At 45.6% G+C, this 20146-nt stretch overlaps 1 pseudogene; it reads right to left on the bottom strand.

The window, feature by feature from the left end:
* Positions 1-236: 236 nt before the first annotated feature.
* Positions 237-3348, bottom strand: LOC105901591 (annotated as a pseudogene).
* Between the last annotated feature and the right edge of the window lie 16798 nt (positions 3349-20146).

The following is a 20146-nucleotide window of genomic DNA, read 5'->3' as shown; positions in this document are numbered from 1 at the left end:
GTTACAGTAATAAAGTAATGCTCTAACTAGTACTATGTCACTAAACTAAATACTTTTGCAAATAATAAAAAGCAATACAAATACATCTTTACCTTTTAAAGTTCTTCCTGCAATGAGATGAAGTTCTTGTTTCACAAAGCGCATGGTTAGGGCTCTTTCGTGTGAGTGCACCGGTGTGTCTTTAATTGACCTGCAGAAGTGAAGCTCTTGCCACACTGAGTGCAGTGGTACGGCCTCTCTCCTGTGTGAGTGCGCTGGTGTAGTTTGAGATTTCCCCCAACAGTGAAGCTCTTGCCACACTGAGTGCAGTGGTACGGCCTCTCTCCTGTGTGAGTGCGCTGGTGTAGTTTGAGATTTCCCCCAACAGTGAAGCTCTTGCCACACTGAGTGCAGTGGTACGGCTTCTCTCCTGTGTGAATGCGCTGGTGTAGTTTGAGATGTCCCTCTTGAGTAAAGCTCTTGCCACACTGAGTGCAGTGGTACGGCCTCTCTCCTGTGTGAGTGCGCTGGTGTAGTTTGAGATGTCCCCTCTCAGTAAAGCTCTTGCCACACTGAGTGCAGTGGTACGGCCTCTCTCCTGTGTGAGTGCGCTGGTGTAGTTTGAGAGTTCCCGCTTGAGTAAAGCTCTTGCCACACTGAGTGCAGTGGTACGGCCTCTCTCCTGTGTGAGTGCGCTGGTGTCGTTTGAGATTATCCTCTCGAGTAAAGCTCTTGCCACACTGAGTGCAGTGGTGACTTCTCTTGTCATTTGCTCCTTCCTGTTGTGAAGAGGGGTTAGGGATGACTTTACTGGATGTTGACCTGGACGGCACAGTTAAATGTTTCTGTGTGTGTTGGTCACCGCTTCTGGAAGGTGTCAAAGTCTCTGATCTGATCTCTCCAGACCTCAGCAGTCTCACGTACTCGTCCGTGTGGTTCCTCTTGATGTGCTTGTGGAGGTAGATTTGAGCCGTGTAGGAAAACGGACACAAGGAGCACGAGAACACCTGAGACGCCGACACCTCTGACAGAAAGAACAAAGAGAAAGATGACATTTAGGTTCAGGCAAAGAAACATGTTGGATGTTAACTTTTTACATAAAAGTACATACATACATTTTAACCATTTCTTTTCCAACATTTCTTACTGTCATTCATTTCAATATTCTCATCATCTTATATTCACGCATCAGTGATTCAGATCTGTGATGCAGAATTGCTCTTTAACATTCTTTTATAATCAAGGTCTTTCACAGCAGGTGAAGCTGAGATGGTTGCTGAGTCGTCCAACCCTAACGAGGGCGGTGTTCTAACGAGGGTGGTGTGATCTCAATAGATGAGGTTGGCCTAGATGGCAGATTTAGTTCAAAGCATGTGAAGCGGAGATGGTTGCTGCTACCTTTGAACAGACAGTATTTCAGGTGTAACATTGTGATGTACCTTTGGCGCTACTCTTGATGTCCCACAGGTAGTCGAAGGTGATGCCCAGGTCTCTGGCGTAGTCCTCTCCATACCAGACCAGCAGCTCCTCTCCAGGGGCGATGGGCTTACAGCAGCGATACACAATCCCCCCTCTGTACTGAAACGCCACCAGGTTCTGCTCCTCATCGTCACGAGCGCAGTTCACATACCTGATGGGGAAACCAGAAAATGAAAATGACACAGAAGAGAGAAGTGTAAATACTAGTTCTACAACTTTATGTGGCATGGTGGCTCAGTTGCTTGCACTGCCGCCCCACAGCAAGAAGGTCATGGGTTCGATTCCCGCATGGGGCGCTGTTGGCTCTGGGGGGCGGTCCTCCCCAGACCTTCAGTGCTCAGGTGGGCTATCTCCCGGGCCTTCCTGTGTGGAGTTTGCATGTTCTCGCCGTGTTCACAAGGGGTGTCCTCCACTAACAACCCCAACAAAAAAAACATGCAAGAAGAACAGAACACATGTCCATCCCCGACCAAAGATGGACAGTTCACTTCACTTGGTCCTCGGGCGCTTACAAGCTGCCCACTGCTCCTGGGGGGTCCTGGAGGAGGGACGTTCCAGGATGGGAAAAGGCAGAGAATAAATTCACCGCGACCTCAGGCCTGCGTGTGTCCTGTGTCGCCTACATATATTCACGTGTGTGTTCCAGTGTGTCGTGTGTGCCATTAAAACCTGACAAATTATTATATAAATATAAAGCTGGGTATGAAATACATGACTTATATCAGTGACAGCAACAAGAACAGCAGAAAAGACAGAGACAGACTTAAAGGTACAGTCCGCGATAATGGCAATGTGCCAATGTGCTCCTGAATCAACGTGTTGATTGGCTGGAATTGAGTTAAGTTTTACTATTGAGACACACACTGAACGGCCAGCTAGAGGAGCTTCAAGTGAACCTTCAAGTGAAAGAATCAAGAGGAAATAAAGAAGGACGTAACCTCATCCAGTTGGAGTGGGTTTCTCTCTTTGCGTCTATGTACTCATCTGTATGTCGGCTCTTGTATGTCTGTGGAAACATTTAATCAAACACTGTCACCTGTTTCAGTACAGAGGAGTTAAACGTTTTGAACAGAATGTTTGATTTTTTTGGAATCAGTTTTTTTAGACTGGAAACATATATTATTTAGAAACACCATTTGATCCCTCACCACCCAGGAGTATCCGCTCTCTATGGCCTCGTCCCTGTCCATCACCTCTCCCTCATAGGGGCCAAAGTGCACCCTTTTGGGCACCGTCTGACCCTGGTTGAACACCCCCAGACCAGCGTTTGGGATGTTGGACTCTCTGACCACCAGTCCAGGTGGCAGGGTGAGTCTGGCTCGGTCTGAGACCCCTAAAGGAGCTGGGGTGTCGGGGATGAAGTTAGGGGGGCCATGGACCCCACACACATCAATGTAGAAAGACTCACAGTCCTCACAGTCTGCAGAGAAAAGAAACGAATCAGAGATAATGTACTGATATTATGATGCAACCTAAAGATGTACAATCATTGTTGTAAAACTCAATAACCAGCAACTGTGAAAACATCAATTTAAAATGGCTGAAAACGGTATGAAGTCATCAGCAGATCAACCTTTAGAGTGGTGAAGTTAAGAGGAGAAAAGAGGACCTATACATTTGCAAAATGATGGAGTCAATGAACAATTATACTGTTGAAATTTAGTGATATTACTGCACTTACACCAGTCATTGAAAAGAGAGATAGAGAGAGAAAGAGAGAGATTGTGTCAAGTAGGAAGGTAGCAGTAGGAGCAACTCACAGAGGTAATCTTCATCTTTGGGCTCCTCTTCCTCTGTATAGCTCACTCTGGGTCTGCTGCGCAGGCTTCCTCCACGCTTGTAGTTGTTCAACTGGCCTTTCTGCTGTTTCAACCACTCTCTCTTTGACATTCCTGACACACACACATAAAACAAAAAGACAAACACAATGCATAAAAGAAAACAAACTTTTAAAATAAATAGTTTCTTACCTTTACTAATCATAAGGCAAAGTATTAAGTAATCTCCTCTTTGAAATGACTGCTTTATGTATCTAGATCTGCCATACAGTATACATATGTGTGTGTGTTTCTGTGTGTGTGACACTAGTCTGTTGGCTGCCTCAACGCCAACTGGTCTTTCTGCTGTTTCTCTCTTAGACACACCTGAGACACACACAAACAAAACAGACTTGTGAAACCATTTTGCTGTTTGCCTTTTTCTGCTCAACTACTTTATGTCTAAATACTGACCTATGTTGTGTGTGTGTGTGTGTGTGTGTGTGTGCGTGTATACTCTCCTGTGTAAAAACCCTCTCACCAGGTCTCTTTGCTGTTGGGTCTTGCTCTCTCCCTCCCTGTCCATCCACACTCTCCACGCCGTCTCTCTCTCCACCCTGGTCTGAGTCTGTTCTGGGGACCTGAGGAGGGACAGGAGCGAGTTCTGTCTGAGAGTTTGATCAGCAAACACGAGTTCTGTCTGAGAGTTCGATCAGCAAACATGAGTTCTGTCTGAGAGTTCGATCAGCAAACATGAGTTCTGTCCGAGAGTTTGATCAGCAAACATGAGTTCTGTCTGAGAGTTTGAATCAGCAAACATGAGTTCTGTCCCGTTTATGCATATGTTCTGTATGTGCGTGTTAGTGTGTTTTACTGTAAGGCCTGAGGACACTGAGCATTGCTGCTGATAGGTTGAAAACTGCTGTGTCTATTCTATAGTGTGTGTGTTTATGAAACCTGTTTGCTCTCCTCTCCCTCTATGGTTCTGTTTGTGTGTGTGTGTGTGTGTGTGTTTTGGTGAGTGTGTGTGTGTGTTTTGGGGAGTGTGTGTTTGTACGTGAGTGTTTTGGTGAGTGTGTGTGTGTGTGTTTTGGGGAGTGTGTGTTTGTACGTGAGCGTTTTGGTGAGTGTGTGTGTGTGTGTGCTTTGGTGAGTGTCTGTGTGTGTGTGTGTGTTTTACAACACCTGTTTGTTCTCCTCTGTCTCTATAGCCTGTTCTGTGGGACTGCTGTTTCTATTTCCGATTGGCTGTGAAATCTGAATGTCCTTGCTGATTGGCTGTGAAGTCCCGTTGTCGTCGCTGATTGGCTGCATAGAGAAGAAGTGACAAGACAAGCTAGTGCAGGCACAAACACAGGGTAGTGTGCAACCCCTGAACATGTGCGTCAAAACTGCACCCAGCTTTGTCTTAAACATTTGAGAGCCTAAACCTGAACAAAAGCTTTCTGGCTCAGGAGGATGCTTGCTTTGGGCAACATCATGGCTTTTTCCTACCAAGGATCGGGATTTTCTGACTATAAATCAACTAGTGAACAAACGCTCAACATTTCCCACTTTCTCTAGTGCAGAGGTCGCCAACCCGTTGATCGTGATCGACGTGTCGATCTCAGAGACTTTCCCTGTCGATCTCCAAAATAATTTCAGAAAAACAGATCTCTGACTGATTCATGAACGTGGAGGATTTTTAAACTGAACGCGCGTTCTCTTGTACCTGGATTTGCATACAGGCTTGTGCGTGTTGCAAAGCAATTCACCGACAGAATAATAGGTGGAGCAATAGGTTGATAGTAGGCGTTTTTTCCCCCGAAGACGACCTTTGAGAGAACTGCTATCCCATGATATCTGTGGGCGTGGTTGCCGTTGGTTTGTTTATTTACCTGGCCGTGTTGTCCACATATTGTTAGCGAGCATGCCGGAGACACCACGAAAGAAGGCGAGAAACTACAGTTTCCATCCAGAATGGGAGGAGGAATTCATCTTTACCTTGGTAAAAGACAAGAGTGTGTGTATGTTGTGCCACCAGCCACAGGCACTGTCTAAGCGAGGGAATTTGGAGCGGCACCACAACACTAACCATCAGAAATTCAAAGACTGCTATCCACCAAAGAGCGCAATCCGCGCCAAGAAAGTTCAGGAGCTGAAAGTGGAGTTGAAGGCTCAACAGTCGCTTTTCTCACAACCTACTTCTCAAAGTAAGGCTGCAACTGAGGCGTCATTTCGTATTAGCCACATTCTGGCTAAACACAAGAGGCCTTTTACAGATGGGGATTTATTTAAGGAACTATTGACCGTCACCGCAGAGACTGTTTGCAGCACCTTCAAAAACAAAGAGGACATAAAAGCTGCATTCTGTGCTGTGCCTCTTGGTCCTACAACAGTGACACGAAGGATCGAGTTACTGTCGGAGAACGTTGGTCAACAGGTGTTGAAGGACTTGTCACTCTGTGAATATTTTTCACTGCAGTTCGATGAATCGCTGGATGTAATGGACACGGCTCAGCTTGTTGTATTTGTCAGAATGGCTTTCCAGTACTTTACAACAAAGGAGGACTTCCTCACTGTTCTCCAATTAAAAGAGAGAACGAGAGGTGAGGATATTTACAACGTGTTTAAAAGCTATGTCCGTGAAAAGAACATCCCCATTCATAAACTGGTGGCAATCACTACCGATGGGGCACCGGCAATGTGCGGTGTGCACGCTGGTTTTATAGCACTGTGCCGTAATGATCCGGATTTCCCCGACTTCATGAAATATCACTGTGTGATTCATCAGCAAGCCTTGGCTGGGAAGGTTGTGGACTTTTCTCATGTCATGTCACTGGTGGTCAAAGTGGTAAACTCGATTCGAGCAAAATCGCTTCAGCATCGCTTATTCAAGGCGTTATTGGATGAGCTCGATTCGGCGTATGGAGACCTGCTTCTGCATGCTGATGTCAGGTGGTTGAGTCGCGGAAAAGTGCTGCAGCGATTTGTTGACGTGCTGCCTGAGATTAAGACCTTTCTGTCGAAAAGGAACGAGGAGCACGAGGAACTTTCAACGGATGCGTGGCTACTGGACCTGGGGTTTCTGACGGACCTAACCGGAAAACTGAACTCGCTCAACCACGAACTCCAGGGAAAAGACCGGCACCTCATCCACATGATAAGTGCAGTGAATGCGTTCAAGGCCAAACTCTGTGTCTGGACCACGAATCTAAGGAAAGGGAGGCTGGCACACTTTACAAACCTGGAAAAAATGTCACAGTCCATCAAAGACTCTTCTGATTTTCACCCTGAGCAGTACTGTGTGCACCTGGACAAACTGGCAGCGGAGTTCAGTCGACGTTTTGGTGAGTTAGAAATCATGAAGGATATTGCTGCGTTTGTTTCAAACCCATTCCTGCCAATTGATACAGAGGAGGTTGCAGACAAATTCGAGAAAGCATTTGCTTTGGCAGGTGGAGTGGACATGGAGATGCTTGATTTGCAAAATGACATAGAGCTGAAAGCCAGATCAAGGGACAGGGACTTTTGAGGACTTCTCAGCCGACAGAAGTTTCCTCTCCTCAGCGCATGTGCACTAAAAGTGAGTGCCTACTTTGGATCAACCTACCTCTGTGAAATGGCATTTTCACAGATGAAAATCACCAAATCCAAGTACAGGAGCCGGCTTACTGACAGACACCTCACAGACTGCCTCAGACTGGCTGTCTCTGCTTATGAGCCGAACTACAAGGCACTCACAGACAGTGTTCAATCACAGCCATCACACTGACTTGTCACATGAGAAATTTGTCAGTGTTGTGTTGTAACTTCAGTTTATAAATAAAACCGCTCATATCCAGCCTGCTCATTGCAAAAGTGTTTTTTCTTGTTCATATTGTTCACAAAGATTTCATTCAATTACAATAAGGCCAAATATAAAGTTAAGTTGTAAGTACAGTCTGGAGTCTGTTCTGTCTCTCAACGCCTCAATAGGTAGATCTTCGGGTCACCAAGGCAAAGGTCGGTGATCTTTGGCCTAAAAAGGTTGGTGACCACTGCTCTAGTGTCTAGTGCTCTCCCTGTTCACCTAACTTAATGTCTTCATACTCTTTTCTGATTGGCTGACAGGTGTCTGATATTTCAGTATAACGGGACATCTAAGCAGCAGATCCGGTCAAGTCACTCAGTAAACTAGGAATGGTAACCATGACAACTATAGTAAATAACATTTGACTGATAAGATGGTCATCAGTATCTCTAATACAGCGAGTATTTTTAGGCAGTCAATCCAACGAATGAACAGAATACATGAACAGTGTTCTGTCATGTTGTCCAGTACTATAAACACAATAAATTGTTTCTTCATGTCATGGACTTCTTTGTCTCCATCTCCACGTTTCTATAATCTGGCCAATAGTCATGTTTCTACTATTTGGCCAAATCCGGGCGAGCTAGTGCGTGCCAAGGCCGATTACCCTTGGGCCAAGCAGGGCTAACTAGTGCTTGAGGCGTTGTCAAGGTGATAGGCGTGGTTATCGGAGTCAGGTAAAAGAGGTTCAGCAACAAAAGAAGATAACTTGTTACTATGAAATAACATGCACGCTACAAAATAACTTTAACAGATAATAAATCTTGTACATTTGTTGTTGGTACACCTGGAATTCGTCCATTGTGTTTGACTCGAATCAGGGCGTATGGTTTAATCTGGAACCTATGTAAACTGTCTGCCTCTCCTTCAAACTGTAACCTGATGTCACTTTGTTGTCACGTCCTCACAGACTCTCTCTCTTTGTTTTCCAGAGCACACCTCACTTTCTCAGATTTAAGGATCCACAGGAACCCTGAGTAGCATAAACACTAAAATAAAGAGTTTTGGTAATTTTCCCTTAATTATTTATATGATCCCTTCCTATCTTTCTTCATAAGGACGGCCAAAAAGTTTAGCTGTTCACCTGAGATGGCAGGGCAGGAGCTGGGGGCTGGGTGTTCACCTGAGAGGGCAGGGCAGGAGCTGGGGACTGGGTGTTCACCTGAGATGGCAGGGCAGGAGCTGGGGGCTGGGTGTTCACCTGAGATGGCAGGGCAGGAGCTGGGGGCTGGGTGTTCACCTGAGATGGCAGGGCAGGAGCTGGGGGCTGGGTGCGCCTCACGGAGCCGACTCTGGACTCAGCTAGGGTTCTGACAGGAGCTCTGAAGGCACGAGAGGCTGAAGAAGACAGAATCAGTTGACGTCTTCATCTTTCTCTATTTGTACTCTTTTCTCTAATCTAATAATAATAATGATAATAATAATAATAGTAATAAAAAAACATTTCAGAGGCGGCAACAGCGGGAAAAAAACCTGCGCACCCATGTGCATAGAGGTTCATATGTACCGATAATTATTATATAACCTTTGTGTATTGTACACTCAGTTCCCAGTTTCATAGGTGCACCTAGCGAAAACTAAAGCAGTCTTATATAACAGTCCTGCAATAAATTCCCTTTCATGATTGTTATAATGTTCAGGCTATGTCGAAACAGTTTAAGAGAGGTGACGTTTCAACTGTATTATGTTGGATTGCACATAATGAGCATTTCTCATTTCTCTGTCTGGTAAGATGATTTCAAATCTTTTGCTGTATGCTGACCTGGAGGTCTCCTCTCCAAACTGGGTGTCCACTCTTCCTCTGAGTCGGTGCTGTCAGCAGCGGATGCTCTCGCCAACGTTTCCCTTCTGGCCCGGCCCTGCTTCATGAAGGCTGGAGGAGTGGAGGACAGACCTGACGGGGGGAACGACAGGAAAAAAAGCCAATAGGCAGGCAGGAAGGCAGACAGGTCAAGGCAGAAAGACAGACAGATACTGTATGACGTGTGGTTTACAACTCTAAAATCATAGTGTACATTGGCAAAATACAGACAGACTACCACTGATCACAGATATTTAAGTTGAATTATTTGGCAGAAGCTTTTGTAATTAATGTTATTGTTTTGTTATTAGTGAAACACCTGACAAAATAATCTAATTTTATCAAAGGCTCAGGACAGCTCAGGGCAAAAAACTGAAACTGTGACGTAATGGCTACCTATAGCCAGCATGGCCAGGTGGCTCCTCTTCATGTTTTTGAAGCGCACCTTCTCCCATTCGGCAGCCGCCGCCACTCGGTCTGCGTGAAGTGCACTCTGAGGTCATTGAAACTCTCCTAGGATGCAGACACACACGACTCAGAGACAGGTGCAGTAAAGCAGAATGCGTGTGTGTGTGTGTGTACATGAGTGATTGTGTGTGAGTGAATGTGTGTACATGAGTGATTGTGTGTGTGTGTGTGTGTGTGATGCAGGGAGCAGATAGTAGAAATGATTGAAAGTGTAACAGCAAGTGCAGGATATTGCTGAACTCTACTGACCTCATCAGATGAACTCATGGTTGGATGTATGTTTCTCAGACCTTGCTGTCACAGGAGTTGACTAGCTGAAAAGGTATTTCACCTAGAAAACAAAAAAATACACAAAAACACTTTATCATCAATGGTTCTTTATGTTAGCAAAATTACATTAAAAAACAATAACCTTTTTTAAGTTTTTAAAAAAAAGAATTAGTCTCCTCATATAGAAGTTACCTTGAAGTACACAAATGTTATCAAAGTTTTCTTTAACTTTATCTAACGCCCCTCTCCAACAGTGCAAGTGAAATATGATTTCAGGGACCTCATTCGCATTCTCATCATTAGGCTTTTCATTAGTTTAGAAGAGCCGCTCTCAAACGTGTCCTGAGGTCCAGTCATGTCAGACTTTAGGGTTTGTGAAATGAACGGAGTTCCGGTTGACTCGCATATGTACTCGGACCCGGTCTAAAGCAGGCGTTAGCGCGCACACAAAGTGCATGTCCGCTCATGGTAAAGTGCAAGTGACAGAAACACCAAGCATAGTTTGACTTCAGCAGTGACGAGGCTCTGCAGTTTCCTCATTACACGCTACTTTGGAAAACCTAATTAACTGGGCAACTATCTTGATAACTAACATTCAGACTTTTTTCAGTCTAACATTGGCTAACTTAAAATTCGACTTGTGACAGAAAATGTGCGCGCGCGGGCGAAGGCGTTTGAAAGCGACATAAAGAAGCCTCACGTTACTTATTTATTTATCCCAACAAACATAACCTGTGAGGAAACATTTACACCAGAACAACCGAACCTCCAAAAGATTTAGGCTACCACGACAATTTCTTACATTAAGTAACGTTATACGAGGTGTTAGGCAGTTAGCCTAATTATCGATACTGATAATATAAGTTTTCTTCATTACAATAGAATTACAGCAGTACCTCATCTCATTATTTAACAGCCCACGTCTAGTATAGGCTGGCTAAATAAAACTAACGTAATTTAATCCAGGTATTAGATAGCTAATTGACATTAGTTAACATTAGCTAACATAACATTCTCTAGAATTCACTGATATGCTGGCTAACAGTAAACCGCAGACTAACGGTCATTTTTAGCTAACTGTAAAGGCGAAGAGTGAACGGTTGAACTTTAACTTACTGCTAACGTAGTCGGTGTTCATTTTATATTTCAATATCACCAACCTGCTGTAATGCGCTACACGATAAAACCAACGGCTCTCGATGAAAAGACGCTCACCAAACCGGCTTATTCTGTCTCCGTCAACTCACTTCTGGTGTCAGTTGGGTGATAACTGACGCCGATTCTCCTCAGAGAGCCGCTGAGGGCCAGTCACAGGTTTATACCACGCTCGAGAACACTCGTTTCGCGCCTAAAAGAAACATCCAATGAAGTTCGTGGGTTCGCGGATCTCTTGACGCTTGTTATGAAATTAGTCAAATGATCAGTTTTTATTCTTAACCAGTATCATCCACATGGCCGGATTAACCATATGTGCACCTGCCCAGGGGCACCAAGACTCCAGGGGCACCAAGCAACCGATGTATTTTTTATAAAAAAAATAAATGTAATTGCAATAATACAGTACATACATTTGGGACAACAGTGACCAAAAAAATCGCTCACGTTAATGTGTCTAAGTCTGCCTGTGGTGCCTCCTGCGTTGTGTCTGTGTGCAAGCTAATCTAGCTAACGACAGGTCTTCTAAACCAGCTAGTAGCAACGATGTTTTTGATAGCCGTCATCACTTCTTGTTAGCTATTTAAGTTTTGGAAAGCTTTGTGAACTGCAATGCTTATTTGCGGTGCTGTGAGTTGGTTTAATGATAACTGAATCCAACTAACGTTGGATTGCTTTTTGTAATGTCAGATTTAATTGTTTGGTGTGCTATAATTGCAATGAAGATTGATAACTATACTATGCATTGTTAAGAAAGTGCTATTAATGTCGCCATCTACTGGTTGAAAGACGTAGGCTACTTGGCAGGCTTCTGACTTGTTTTTTGGGCGAGTTCGATTAAATAAATAAAGCTTGATTTGTTTGCTATTGTATATGGCATTAATATTATTCTAAAACACCTTTCACTAGTTGTTTTAACCAGATTGGGAAGCAGGTTGAAAACAACATTTTTGAAGTAAAGTGCCTTGGTTTAAAACAGCTAAAAGCTAGCTACATTAAGTTGCTTGCTCAAATCTCAAATTCAAACCCACATCTTCTCTAAACTGGCAAGCTAGGAGCAGCCTCTGTTCAATGATTGGCTCAGGGGGTGGGATGCGCCTTCCATGTAAGCGAATATGGTCTCAATAGTATGTTTCAAGTATAGGCTACAGCCGAAACCTCGTTCTGTTTTGATCAATAGTAATCGAGTTGATAAGCGTGTCTTCTTGTCTGATCAATACGCAACTGTGAGGTGCGCAATGGACAGAGCGGCAGCTGCCAATCACTCAACTTGCGTATGCATCCTGACTTCATCAGTCGACGGTGATTTTGAGCATAACATTCTATTTTCAGTATTCATGGCTTTCAATGTATTAAAATATCTGCTATGTTGAGAACCTACACAGGTGTAGGCTATTATTTGATTTGTCTACCCGTTTGAACGAGTACCAGTAGACCGCGAGGCCTCGGGAGAGGCAGACAACCGCATTGGTTTATCAATGAAAGCTCAGCTCGTTCTGAGGAGAGCGGATAGATTTGTGTTGCATCTCGAATATAATAATATTAATATTATCATTGATAAACCGGTGCGGTTGTAAACTGTCGTTCCGCTGCAAGGGCCAGCCCGACGTGCACGAATACACCTGTACAAATGCAAATGAAATGTCCACTCAAAATGCTGACAAAAGTTTGATTTCCAACGCAGCCTCCATTGGTGGGCCAATAGAGGTTAAACACAACATTAAACATATTTGTGGACAGTTTTAATAAAAAAAACAAAAAGAATGGTATGTAGGTTTGTATAATAAAAATGAATAGTAATAATAGATAAACTTGAATTTCATAATTTGTGTGTTCCATTTCTGACCACTGGTTAGTTCCAGATTCTATTGATATACATTTCAGTAGTTTGCATATATATGTAAAGAGGTAAACCTTGATACTCTTTGAACCATACATGATAGCACCATGGGGCTTGGACTATTGTTAATCTATTAGCCTAACTATTTTAATCTAAAGTGGAAGCAAAATGATTTCCTGAAGCATATCCTCCATTATTTCTGAAATGGGTAAATGTAAGCTAATAAGGTGACATGGCAACACAGACTTTTTTTTTTGGAGCACCGAAGACCCATTTTGACCCAGGAAAAACCCTGGTAGAGTGTGTTTGGGTGTGTTTAGTAGAGTGTGTTTGGGTGTGTTTGGGTGTTTGGGTGTGTTTAGTAGAGTGTGTTTGGGTGTGTTGATTGGTGTTTGGGTGTGTTTAGTAGAGTGTGTTGGGTGGTGTTTGGGTGGTGTGTTGAGTAGAGTGTGTTGGGTGTGTTTGGGTGTGTTTGGGTGGTGTTTGGGTGTGTTTAGTAGAGTGTGTTTGGGTGTGTTTGGGTGGTGTGTTGGGTGGTGTTGGGTGTGTTTAGTAGAGTGTGTTTGGGTGGTGTTTGGGTGTGTTTAGTAGAGTGTGTGTGTTTGGGTGTGTTTGGGTGTGTTTTGGGTGTGTTTAGTAGAGTGTGTTTGGGTGTGTTTGGGTGTGTTGAGTAGAGTGTGTTGGGTGTGTTTGGGTGTGTTGAGTAGAGTGTGTTGTGTGTGTTGAGTGTGTTTGGGTGGTGTGTTGGGTGGTGTTTGGGTGGTGTTGGGTGTGTTTAGTAGAGTGTGTTTGGGTGGTGTTTGGGTGTGTTTAGTAGAGTGTGTTGAGTGTGTTTGGGTGTGTTTTGGGTGTGTTTAGTAGAGTGTGTTTGGGTGGTGTTGGGTGGTGTTTGGGTGTGTTTAGGGTGTGTTTGGGTGTGTTTGGGTGTGTTTAGTAGAGTGTGTTTGGGTGTGTTTGAGTGTGTTGAGTAGAGTGTGTTGGGTGGTGTTTGGGTGTGTTTAGTAGAGTGTGTTTGGGTGTGTTTAGTAGAGTGTGTTTGGGTGTGTTTAGTAGAGTGTGTTTGGGTGTGTTGAGTGTGTTGAGTGGTGTTTGGGTGTGTTTGGGTGGTGTTGGGTGGTGTTTGGGTGTGTTTGGGGTGTTTGGGGGTGTTTAGTAGAGTGTGTTTGGGTGTGTTGAGTGGTGTTTAGTAGAGTGTGTTTGGGTGTGTTTGGGTGTGTTGAGTAGAGTGTGTTGGGTGTGTTTGGGTGTGTTGAGTAGGGTGTGTTTGGGTGTGTGTTGAGTGGTGTTTGGGTGTGTTTGGGTGTGTTTAGTAGAGTGTGTTTGGGTGTGTTTGGGTGTGTTTAGTAGAGTGTGTTTGGGGTGTGTTGGGTGGTGTTTGGGTGTGTTCAATAGAGTGTGTTTGGGTGTGTTCAGTAGAGTGTGTTTGGGTGGTGTTTGGGTGTGTAGAGTGTGTTTGGGTGTGTTTGGGTGTGTTTGGGTGTGTTTAGTAGAGTGTGTTGGGTGTGTTTGGGTGTGTTTAGTAGAGTGTGTTTGGGTGTGTTTAGTAGAGTGTGTTGGGTGGTGTTTGGGTGTGTTGAGTGTGTTTGTGTGTGTTGGGTGTGTTGAGTAGAGTGTGTTCAGTAGAGTGTGTTTGGGTGTGTTTAATAGAGTGTGTTGGGTGGTGTTTGGGTGTGTTTGGGTGTGTTTAGTAGAGTGTGTTTGGGTGTGTTGGGTGTGTTTGTGTGTGTTGAGTGTGTTGAGTGTGTTGGGTGTGTTTGTGTGTGTTGAGTGTGTTGAGTGTGTTGGGTGTGTTTGTGTGTGTTTAGTAGAGTGTGTTGGGTGGTGTTTGGGTGTGTTTGGGTGTGTTGGGTGTGTTGAGTAGAGTGTGTTGAGTGGTGTTTGGGTGGTGTTTGGGTGTGTTTGGGTGGTGTTGGGTGGTGTTGGGTGGTGTTGAGTAGAGTGTGTTTGTGTGTGTTTAGTAGAGTGTGTTGGGTGGTGTTCAGTGGTGTTTGTGTGTGTTTGGGTGTGTTGGGTGTGTTGAGTGTGTTTGGGTGTGTTTGGGTGTGTTGAGTGTGTTTGGGTGTGTTTGGGTGTGTTTAGTAGAGTGTGTTGGGTGTGTTTGGGTCTGTTTGGGTGTGTTTAGTAGAGTGTGTTGGGTGTGTTTGGGTGTGTTTAGTAGAGTGTGTTGGGTGGTGTTTGGGTGTGTTTGGGTGTGTTTAGTAGAGTGTGTTGGGTGGTGTTTGGGTGGTGTGTTTGGGTGTGTTTAGTAGAGTGTGTTGGGTGGTGTTTGGGTGTGTTTGGGTGGTGTGTTTGGGTGGTGTGTTGGGTGGTGTTTGGGTGTGTTGAGTGTGTTGAGTAGAGTGTGTTGGGTGTGTTTGTGTGTGTTTGGGTGTGTTTGGGTGTGTTTAGTAGAGTGTGTTGGGTGGTGTTTGGGTGGTGTTTGGGTGTGTTGAGTAGAGTGTGTTGGGTGGTGTTTGGGTGGTGTTTGGGTGTGTTGGGTGTGTTTGTGTGTGTTGAGTGTGTTGAGTGTGTTGGGTGTGTTTGTGTGTGTTGAGTGTGTTGAGTGTGTTGGGTGTGTTTGTGTGTGTTTAGTAGAGTGTGTTGGGTGGTGTTTGGGTGTGTTTGGGTGTGTTGGGTGTGTTGAGTAGAGTGTGTTGGGTGTGTTGAGTAGAGTGTGTTGAGTGGTGTTTGGGTGGTGTTTGGGTGTGTTTGGGTGGTGTTTGGGTGGTGTTGGGTGGTGTTGGGTGGTGTTGAGTAGAGTGTGTTTGTGTGTGTTTAGTAGAGTGTGTTGGGTGGTGTTCAGTGGTGTTTGTGTGTGTTTGGGTGTGTTGGGTGTGTTGAGTGTGTTTGGGTGTGTTTGGGTGTGTTTGGGTGTGTTGAGTGTGTTTGGGTGTGTTTGGGTGTGTTTGGGTGTGTTTAGTAGAGTGTGTTGGGTGTGTTTGGGTCTGTTTGGGTGTGTTTAGTAGAGTGTGTTGGGTGTGTTTGGGTGTGTTTAGTAGAGTGTGTTGGGTGGTGTTTGGGTGTGTTTGGGTGTGTTTAGTAGAGTGTGTTGGGTGGTGTTTGGGTGGTGTGTTTGGGGGTGTGTGTGGGTGGTGTTTGGGTGGTGTGTTTGGGTGTGTTTGGGTGGTGTGTTGGGTGGTGTTTGGGTGTGTTTGGGTGTGTTGAGTGTGTTGAGTAGAGTGTGTTGGGTGTGTTTGTGTGTGTTTGGGTGTGTTTAGTAGAGTGTGTTGGGTGGTGTTTGGGTGGTGTTTGGGTGTGTTGAGTAGAGTGTGTTGAGTAGAGTGTGTTGGGTGGTGTTTGGGTGGTGTTTGGGTGTGTTTGGGTGTGTTCAGTGCTGTTTGGGTGGTGTTTGGGTGTGTTTGTGTGTGTTCAGGCTGTTTGGGTGTGTGCAGTGGTGTGTTTGGGTGTGTTTGGGTGTGTTTGTGTGTGTTCAGGCTGTGGTTCCACCAGGGCTTATGGTCTGAGGGGCTTACGCAGCTTATTAACCAGGATGCATGGAGCCAGTTGGCCTGTTCTGCTAATGTGGAAATCCTCCCTAATATTGTGGCCTCTCTCTACTTCTCTTTCTCTCCTTCCCTCTCTTTTTATCCCTTTTCCTCGCACACACACACACACACACACACACAGAGAGAGACAGAGAGAGAGAGAGAGGGAGATCTAACTATTATTTTATTAATTTATCATTCCTTTAATGTATATTTTATATTTATTTCTTCACGTTGGAAATACAGTGTGTATCTCAGCAGGTTGAGTTTCACACAAACTAAAATGAATACAGATGGAATAAAGAGACTTCACACTGCATTTCCACCATATCAACATGATGTCAGAGGGAGAGAGAGGGAGGGGGGGGGGGAGAGAGAGAGAGAGAGAGGAGGGTGGGGGGAGGGAGGGCGAGAGGGAGAGGTGGAGGAAGGGGGAGGGAGAGGGAGAGAGAGAGGGAGAGGGAGAGTGAGAGGTGGAGGGAGAGAGAGAGGGAGGGGGAGGGAGAGAGAGAGGGAGGGGGAGGGAGAGAGAGAGAGAGAGGGAGAGAGGTGGAGGGAGACTCCTGACTAAGTAATCCTCTTTAGCCCCGTGTCAAACTGGCTCTCATCTCTCATCTGCTGCTATTTGTGACACTCAGGTGACCAAGACAGCAGAGAGGCGTGTGTTCCTCTGATGATACAGAGAGGTGTGTGTTCCTCTGCTAATACAGAGAGGTGTGTGTTCCTCTGCTGATACGGACACTGGGTGTGTTCCTCTGCTGACAGCAGAGAGGTGTGTGTTTGTTTGTTTGTGTGTGTGTGTGTGTGTTTGTTTGCTGGTGTGTTTGTGTGTGTGTTTGTTTGCTGGTGTGTTTGGGTGTGTGTTCACGGCTGCTGCTAAACGAGGAACATTTGGACTGTGTGCTCCTCCGTCCTCTTCGTTCTCCGTGTCTGGGAGTCTGGGGCTGGAGGGACGCGAGGACGGGACAGCCCACCGTGCGGATAGTGGCAAAGACCACCGGATTACTGAGGGACTAACCCCATCATGGACTAACCTCCTCATGGACTAACCCCAGCAGTGATGGACACGTGGACCAGCATTCATGAGGACCATAAACACAGACACAGAGATATCGCAGAGATGCAGGTAAGGACTGGCACACACACACACACACACACACAGACACAGAGATATCGCAGAGATGCAGGTAAGGACTGGCACACACACACACACACACACACACACACACACACACACACACACAGAGAGAGAGATATCGCAGAGATGCAGGTAAGGACTGATTCTTCATCATGTTAGCAGCCATGTTGGTGAACTCTCAAATCAACACTGGACTGTGTTCTATATCCCAGAGGAAACCTTTCTCTCCCCTGCGTCTGGACAGAAGACCATTTCAAGAAATCAAGTCAAAGGATGACTGAAAGCAGATACCCAGTTAGGGGATGACTGATAGCAGATACCCAGTTAGGGGATGACTGATAGCAGATACCCAGTTAGAGGATGATAGCAGATTCCCAGTTAGGGGATGATAGCAGATACCCAGTTAGGGGATGATAGCAGATACCCAGTTAGTGGATGACTGACTGGTAGCAGATTCCCAGTTAGGGGATGACTGACTGATGGCAGAGACCCAGTTAGGGGATGACTGACTGATGGCAGATTCCCAGTTAGGGGATGACTGACTGGTAGCAGATACCCAGTTAGGGGATGATAGCAGATACCCAGTTAGCAGATGACTGGTAGCAGATACCCAGTTAGGGGATGATAGCAGATACCCAGTTAGCAGATGACTGGTAGCAGATTCCCAGTTAGGGGATGACTGACTGGTAGCAGATACCCAGTTAGGGGATGACTGATAGCAGATTACCCAGTTAGTGGATGATGGCATTACGAGCGTCTCGTCTCACACACTCTCTGGCGTTACGAGCATGTGGATGATAGCAGATACCCAGTTAGCGGATGACTGATAGCAGATTCCCAGTTAGAGGATGATAGCAGATACCCAGTTAGGGGATGACTGATGGCAGATACCCAGTTTCATGGCTGATAGCAGATACCCAGTCCCATGCACAGGGTCTCACTTTGACACGGGTCTCACACTTCTACGGGTGTCCAGCTCTCATGCCGTGATGCCTCAAAACATCACTCACTCTCACATCAACACACACTCACTCTCTCTCTCTATTTCACACACACACACACACACACACACACACTCACTCTCACATCAACACACACTCACTCTCTCTCTCTCTCTCTCTCTCTCACACACACACACACTCACTCTCACAATAACACACTCCCTCACAACAACACATCACTCGCACAGTCACTCTTAAATCACGTCACTCACTTTCACATCAACACACACTCACTCTCAAATCAACACACACACACTCTCCCCCACACACACACACACACTCTCAAATCACATCACTCACTCTCACATCAACACACACACACTCACTCTCACATCAATACAGCACTCACTTTTGCATCAACACACAAAGCCTTGGAGAGCAGCAGTCTAGAACAGCTGGCAGCTAACAGCTAGCAGGGCAGCTGTGTGTTTGGGCTGAAGGCAGCTAACAGCTAGCAGGCCAGCTGTGTGTTGGGGCTGAAGGCAGCTAACAGCTAGCAGCTAACAGCTAGCAGGGCAGCTGTGTGTTGGGGCTGAAGGCAGCTAACAGCTAGCAGCTAACAGCTAGCAGGGCAGCTGTGTGTTTGGGCTGAAGGCAGCTAACAGCTAGCAGCTAACAGCTAGCAGGGTAGCTGTGTGTTGGGGCTGAAGGCAGCTAACAGCTAGCAGCTAACAGCTAGCAGGGCAGCTGTGTGTTTGGGCTGAAGGCAGCTAACAGCTAGCAGCTAACAGCTAGCAGGGCAGCTGTGTGTTGGGGCTGAAGGCAGCTAACAGCTAGCAGAAGTCTAGAACAGGACAGCAAGGCAGCTGTGTGCATCAGGGTCTAAAACAGTCTGGGGGAGCAGCATGTTTGAGCTCTGTGTTTGGAGAGGTGAATGTTTCTAAGAGAAGCAAACTGTTATAGCAGCTCTGTGTATATACCTGCTGAAGGTAGACAGCAGCTCTGTGTATATACCTGCTGAAGGTAGACAGCAGCTCTGTGTATATACCTGCTGAAGGTAGAGATAGCAGCTCTGTGTATATACCTGCTGAAGGTAGAGATAGCAGCTCTGTGTATATACCTGCTGAAGGTAGTACACACAGGTAGAGATAGCAGCTCTGTGTATATACCTGCTGAAGGTAGAGATAGCAGCTCTGTGTATATACCTGCTGAAGGTAATACACACAGGTAGAGATAGCAGCTCTGTGTATATACCTGCTGAAGTACAAACAGGTAGAGATAGCAGCTCTGTGTATATACCTGCTGAAGGTAGAGATAGCAGCTCTGTGTATATACCTGCTGAAGGTAGACATAGCAGCTCTGTGTATATACCTGCTGAAGGTAATACAAACAGGTGGAGATGGCAGCTCTGTGTATATACCTGCTGAAGGTAGAGATAGCAGCTCAGTGTATATACCTGCTGAAGGTAGTACACACAGGTAGAAATAGCAGCTCTGTGTATATATAGGCTGGCATAGAGGCTGTAAACCTGTTATAGGGGCTCTGTGTACCTGCTGTGTGTGTGTGTGTGTGTGTGTGTGTGTGTGTGTGTGTGTGTGTGTGTGTGTGTGTACCTGCTGAGAATAGCAGGTAGGGGCAAAGGTCTGAAACAGGCAGGGCTGCCAGGTTTATTTATAGAGCACAGTTCATACACACACACACACACCTACACACACCTACACACACACCCACCACCCACACACACACACACACACACACACACACACACACACACACACACACACATAACACACAGGCTCAGGGCCAGCACTGTTTATAGACCTCATCAGTATTAGCAGCTCAAGTCTAAATCTGGCCTCTCTTTTCACAGCTCTCATGATGTCACAGGGGCTCATGCCCCTCGGGATTGTGGGTAACGCACGTCTTCTGTGTCTCAGGGGCTTTGATGTCAGAGTAGAAATCACAAAACTGTCTGTCATTTCAAAAGTGTGCCAAAAAAACAGAACTTCATAACAAGTCTGT

Source organism: Clupea harengus, chromosome 15, assembly GCF_900700415.2.
Source record: "Clupea harengus chromosome 15, Ch_v2.0.2, whole genome shotgun sequence".
Classification (NCBI taxonomy): domain Eukaryota; kingdom Metazoa; phylum Chordata; class Actinopteri; order Clupeiformes; family Clupeidae; genus Clupea; species Clupea harengus.
This window is presented reverse-complemented; position numbering and strand designations above follow the sequence as displayed.